Genomic DNA, 5,469 nt, shown 5'->3' with positions numbered 1-5,469 from the left:
GCCTCGCGCCGCACCTACGGCCCTAGGTGAAAGCGGAAGGCGTGGGGAGAGGGCGGGGAGAGCGGCGCGCCGGGGAGTCGGCTTTCCTGGCTCTCCCGCCGGGCTCCGGCTGGGCGGGGGTAGCTCCGGCCCTCCTCCTTCTCCCTCTCCTCCTTCTCTTTTCCCTTCTCCTCCTTCTTTTCCTCCTCCTCCAGCGTCTGTCCCTCACCTCGCGAGAGCCGGCCTCCGCACCGGTCCCAGGCCGGCCTCCGGGGCCCAGGCGCTGGGTCCCCGGCGCGGGGCGCACCCCCGGGAGGCACGCTGCGCGGAGCTGCTGCGGCGGGGGCCGGCGCGGGGCCCCTTCTCGCTGCCTCCCTCCCAAACCGCAGAAGCCCTGCGTCTGGAGAGGGGGCGAGGGAGCGTGAGAGAGAGCCCGGGAGCCATCTGCTGGCTGCGAGGGAGGACAGCGGGGTGGGCCGGGGCTTCCCGATTCCCTGTCCCCACCTCCGGGCGGGCCGAGGTATCCGGAGGACGGGAGACTGCAGTCTCGCCTGCGCGGAAGCTGGTTGTGCTAGGGGCCTTTTACGCACTTTTTCAATCCTCCCTGTGACATACCATTTCATCAGCGCTATTAATTTTCCATTTCTTGTGAGCCAGAGCTAGACGAAACCTGTAAACACTAACCATATGGTGAGAAGACACTTTTCTGTGTGTGCTTGGTGCGTGCGCTAGCCTCCGCCTGCAGTATCAGACAGTCGAATTGGCTTTTACTCACTATGGAGTCTCTTTTATCCTCAAGGCATATTTGGGGAGCTGAGCATCATTCACAAAAGCCAGAATAAGCCTGCTGATAGATCTGATCCTACCAAACTCTCCGACTTCCTTGTGCTCTGCCCCTGGAGGGTGAAGTTTCAGGGCCAAGAATACAAGGGGTTTTCCTCAATCTCTGTTTTATCCCCTAGCGGCTGGGAACGTTCCAGTCTGTCAAGGACAGAAACAGGGAAGGGAGGGGGAAAAGATATTGCACGCATTTGGTAATCTAGTTGGGTTTTGTTTGTTTGTTTGTTTGTTTGTTTGTTTTGAGACACAATCTCACTTTGTCACCCTTGGTAGAGTGCTCTGGCATCATAACTCACAGCAACCTCAAACTCCTAGGCTCAAGCGATCCTCTTGCCTCAGTTTTGAACTGGTGAACTCAAGCAGTCCACCCGCCTCGGCCTCGGCCTCCCAGAGTGCGAGGAATACAGGCCTGAGCCACCTAGACCAACCTGGTAATCTAGTTTTAAACACTACTATTGATGTTGGATCCCTCAGAATAGTCTTCAGCCTCTCCCCTATGGAATTTACCAATCTGGCCCCTTCCCGCTCTTCTAACCTCTCCCACTTCCCTCTCAATTACAAACAAACTCACTGTTTACTTCCTCCCTTCCTCTTAAGGTTATCTGATTCCTGTTTTCAAACCGATCCCAATGTGTACCTTCTTGGTAAAGATTTTCCAGGGGTTTTCAGATTACCGTAATCCCTAAACCACTAAAATATGTTGCCAAAACACTCTTGCAAAAGCCCTACCATAGAGTGCCTTGTGTCATTACTTGTGTATTTGTCTGCTGTTACTCTTACATTGTTCCCTAAATTTGCATTTTTCTGCCCAACTAGACTTTAGGTGATTTGAAGCATTTTATATTGGATTTTTGACTTCTCAACAACCTTATGCAAAGTAAAAAAAAATTTTTTTTTGAGAAAGAGTTTCAAGCTGTCCCCCCGGGTAAAGTGTCATGGCATCATAGCTCACAGCAACCTCCGACTCTTGGACTCAAGTGATTTTCTTGCCTCAGTTTTTTTTTTTTTTTTTTTAATAGAGACAGGGTCTCACTCTTGCTCAGGCTGGTCTCTAACTCATGAGCTCAAGCAATCCACCTACCTCCGCCTCCCAGAGGGCTAGGATTCCAGGTATGTAAACATTTGTTAACTGACTTTAGAGCTTTGGACCTCAGGCCCCAACCATTTCTAAAGTAGCAATCTCAATCTCTCTCTCTTTCTCTCTCTCTCTCTCTTTTTTCTTGAAACAGGGTCTCTGTCACCCAGGCTGAGGTGGTGTCATCATAGCTCACTTTAACCTTGAACTCCTGGGCTCAATACATCCTGTCTTAGCCTCCCAAATAGCTAATACTACAGGTGTACACCACCATGCCCTAGCTAATTTTTTTGAATTTTTTTAAGAGATTTGATCTTGGCACATTGCCCAAGCTGGTCTTGAACTCCTGGCCTCAAGCAATCATCCTGCCTCAGCAGCCAGAGTGCTAGGATTAAAGGTGTGAACCACTGTGCTGCCCTAAAAATTGGCAGTTTCTTTAAGCCAGACGTTTCCTTAGTGCATTAAACATCTTTTTTCTGCACTAAATGGAAATTAACATCTCAAAACTGTCTTTCATTCAACTGTGTTAGAGTACTTTTCTGGCACATCCAAGGGAGTTTCAGAAATAGCCCTGAAGGTTCCAAACCATGTGATAACTTGTGAAAATAAGAACAAAAGATTTTTTTTTCCTGTGGCCTGGGGCGGTAGAAAGAATAAAGAGAAGGCTGTATGGCAGTCCTGTAATTCAGTACTCCTTGGCTTCCTTTAAAGGAAGCTGGGGTTTCAATAAAAGAATCATTTCAGTGCAACAGGATCCTCATTGGCTCCTGCACCTCTTAAGAAGTGGATTCAAATGAATTTCCTATCACAATACTGAAAAATGACTGATTTTGGAAATCAAAGTCATTTATTTCTTGGATGTAAAACTCTATTTAATTTTTCAGAATAGCAAGTAGAGAAAGAGCAGAGTACTGTTTCTAAAACCATATAACCCAACAAGCATTAAATATCTCCAGCACAGTAAAATCATAGTGCCAGCTTAGAGACTATAGTTCACATTCTGAAACGTGTGCTTGTTAACTGAAATCTGCCCATGCCTGCTAATGCTGCAAAAACAGACTTTTCTCACCTTATCTGCCCTCCAACTTCCAACTTCTCAGTTCATCCCTGTGCTCAGATATAGATATATATATATATTATATATGTATGTGTTACACATACACATATATAAGCATCATGGGAGTTTTATTTGTTTGGAAGTGAATTTTTAACTATCAATATAAATGCCAAGATACCGCGCAAAACATCCATGGGAACTTTTCTCTATCTTTTTTTTCTTAATTGTACACAAACATTTCCCATGTAATTATAGCATACAACAGAAAATGGTACATCTTCTTTTTCAATTTGCATATGCTGGGAAAAAGCATATGTATATATTTTACAAAGTTTAATAGACATTAGCAAGTTGACAGTTTAAGTCTACAGGTCAGAAATTATCTAATAAAAATAATTAGAATTTATTGAGCATCTGTCACTTCCACAACCAAGTGTTATTCTGATTGATAGAACTTGTTCCTAGTCAGAATTCTCCTATACTTACACAAGTACTCAATTTGCAGCACTTCTCCCTCCCCACCTTGGTCATTTACAACTACTAACATAGAAAACTTTTTTTTTTTTTTTTTTTTTTAAGAGACAGAGTTTCACTGTGTCGCCCTTGGTAGAGTGCTGTTGCTTCACAGCTCACAGCAACCTCCAACTCCTGGGCTCAGGCGATTCTCTTGCCTCCGCCTCCTGAGTAGCTGGGACTACTGGCAGTGGGACTAGCTGGGACTACTGGTGGTATAGGGGGCCAGCACCCCACTCACTGAGCCACAGGCACTGCCCAATAGAAAACTATTCAAAAGTAGGGACAAACATTTGCAAAAACAAACAAAAATTGTAGGCTTAAGGCTGCACCCATAGCTCAGTGGGTAGGGCACCAGCCTCATACACTGAGGCAGGCGGGTTTAAACCCAGTCCAGGACCAACAAAAACAACAGTGACAACTGCAACAAAAAACTAGCCAGGCATTATAGCGGGCACCTATACTGCCAGTTACTTGGGAGGCTGAGGCAAGAGAAGCACTTAAGCCAAGAGTTTGAGGTTGCTGTGACCTATGGCGCCACGGAACTCTACCCAGGGCAATAGAGTAAGACTCTTTCTCAACACAATTTACTCATCTTATCTGCCTTCCAACTTCCAACTTTTGTTTTTGTTTTTTTTTGTTTGTTTGTTTGTTTCTTTTTTAGAGACAGTTTCAGTTTGTCGCCCTCCCTGGCGTCACAACTCACAGCAGCCTCCAGCTCTTGGTCTTAGGCGATTCTCTTGCCTCAGCCTCCTAAGTAGCTGGGACCACAGGCGCCCGCCACAATGCCTGGCTATCAACTTCCAACTTTTAAGTTCATCCTACTGAGGGCCTCAGCCTACAAGGTAGTTGGGACTACAGGCACCCACCACAATGCCTGACTATTTTTAGAAATGGAGTCTCATTCTTGCTGAGACTGAGCTCAAACTCAGGCATTCTACCTGCCTCAGCCTCCCAGAGTGCTAGGGTTACAGGCATAAGCCACCACACCCAGCCTCAACACCATTTATTGAAAAGGGATTCTTTTCCCCAGTGTAAGTTCTTGTTTTGTTTAACAAAGATTGGGTGCCTATAAGATGCTAGTTTTATCTCATAGTTTTCTATTCAATTTCAAATGTCAATGTCTCTATTTTTCTGCCAATACCATGCTGTTTTAATCATTATGGCCTTGTAGTATAGCCTAAAGTCTGGTAGGGTGATACCCCCAGCTTTGTTTTTATTACTAAGAATTGCCTTGGCTGTATGGGGTTTTTCTGGTTCCATACAAAATGAAGAATTATTTTTTCCAAATCTTGAAAGTATTATGTTGGTATTTTAATGGGGATTGCATTGAATCTGTAGATTGCTTTGGGAAGTATGGACATTTTGACAATGTTGATTCTTCTCAGCCACCAGCAAGGTGTGTTCTTCCATTTGTTAATATCTTCTGCTATTTCTTTCTTAGAGTTTTGTAATTTTCTTTGGAGAGGTCCTTCACCTTTTTTGTTAGGTATATTCCTGGGTATTTCTTTTCTTTTTTCTTTTTTTTTTTTTTTTTTTTGAGCTCCCATGAAGGGAATTGTGTCCTCAATTAGCTTTTCATCTTGGCTGTTATTGGCATCTATAAGGGCTACTAATTTATGGACATTGATTTTATATCTTTTATATCTTAAGACATTACTATATTTTTTGATCATTTCCAAGAGTATTGGGAGGAGCCTTTGGGGTTCTCTAAGTATAAGATCATATTGTTGGCAAAGAGCGAGAGTTTGACCTCCTCTGCCCCCACTGGATGCCCTTTATTTCCTTCTCCTGCCTGATGGTATTGGCTAGAACTTCTAGCACCATGTTAAATAGTAGTGGTGTTAGAGGACAACCTTGTCTGGTTCCAGTTCTAAGTGGAAAAACTGTCAGTTTTACTCCTTTCAGTATAATATTAGCTGTGTATTTGTCATAGATGGCTTCAGTCAGTTTAAGAAATACGCCTCCTGGCTCGGCGCCTATAGCTCAACCGGCTAAGGCGCCA

This window comes from Otolemur garnettii, unplaced genomic scaffold, assembly GCF_000181295.1.
Source record: "Otolemur garnettii isolate 467f Iridium unplaced genomic scaffold, OtoGar3 scaffold00026, whole genome shotgun sequence".
Lineage (NCBI taxonomy): Eukaryota > Metazoa > Chordata > Mammalia > Primates > Galagidae > Otolemur > Otolemur garnettii.
This window is presented reverse-complemented; position numbering follows the sequence as displayed.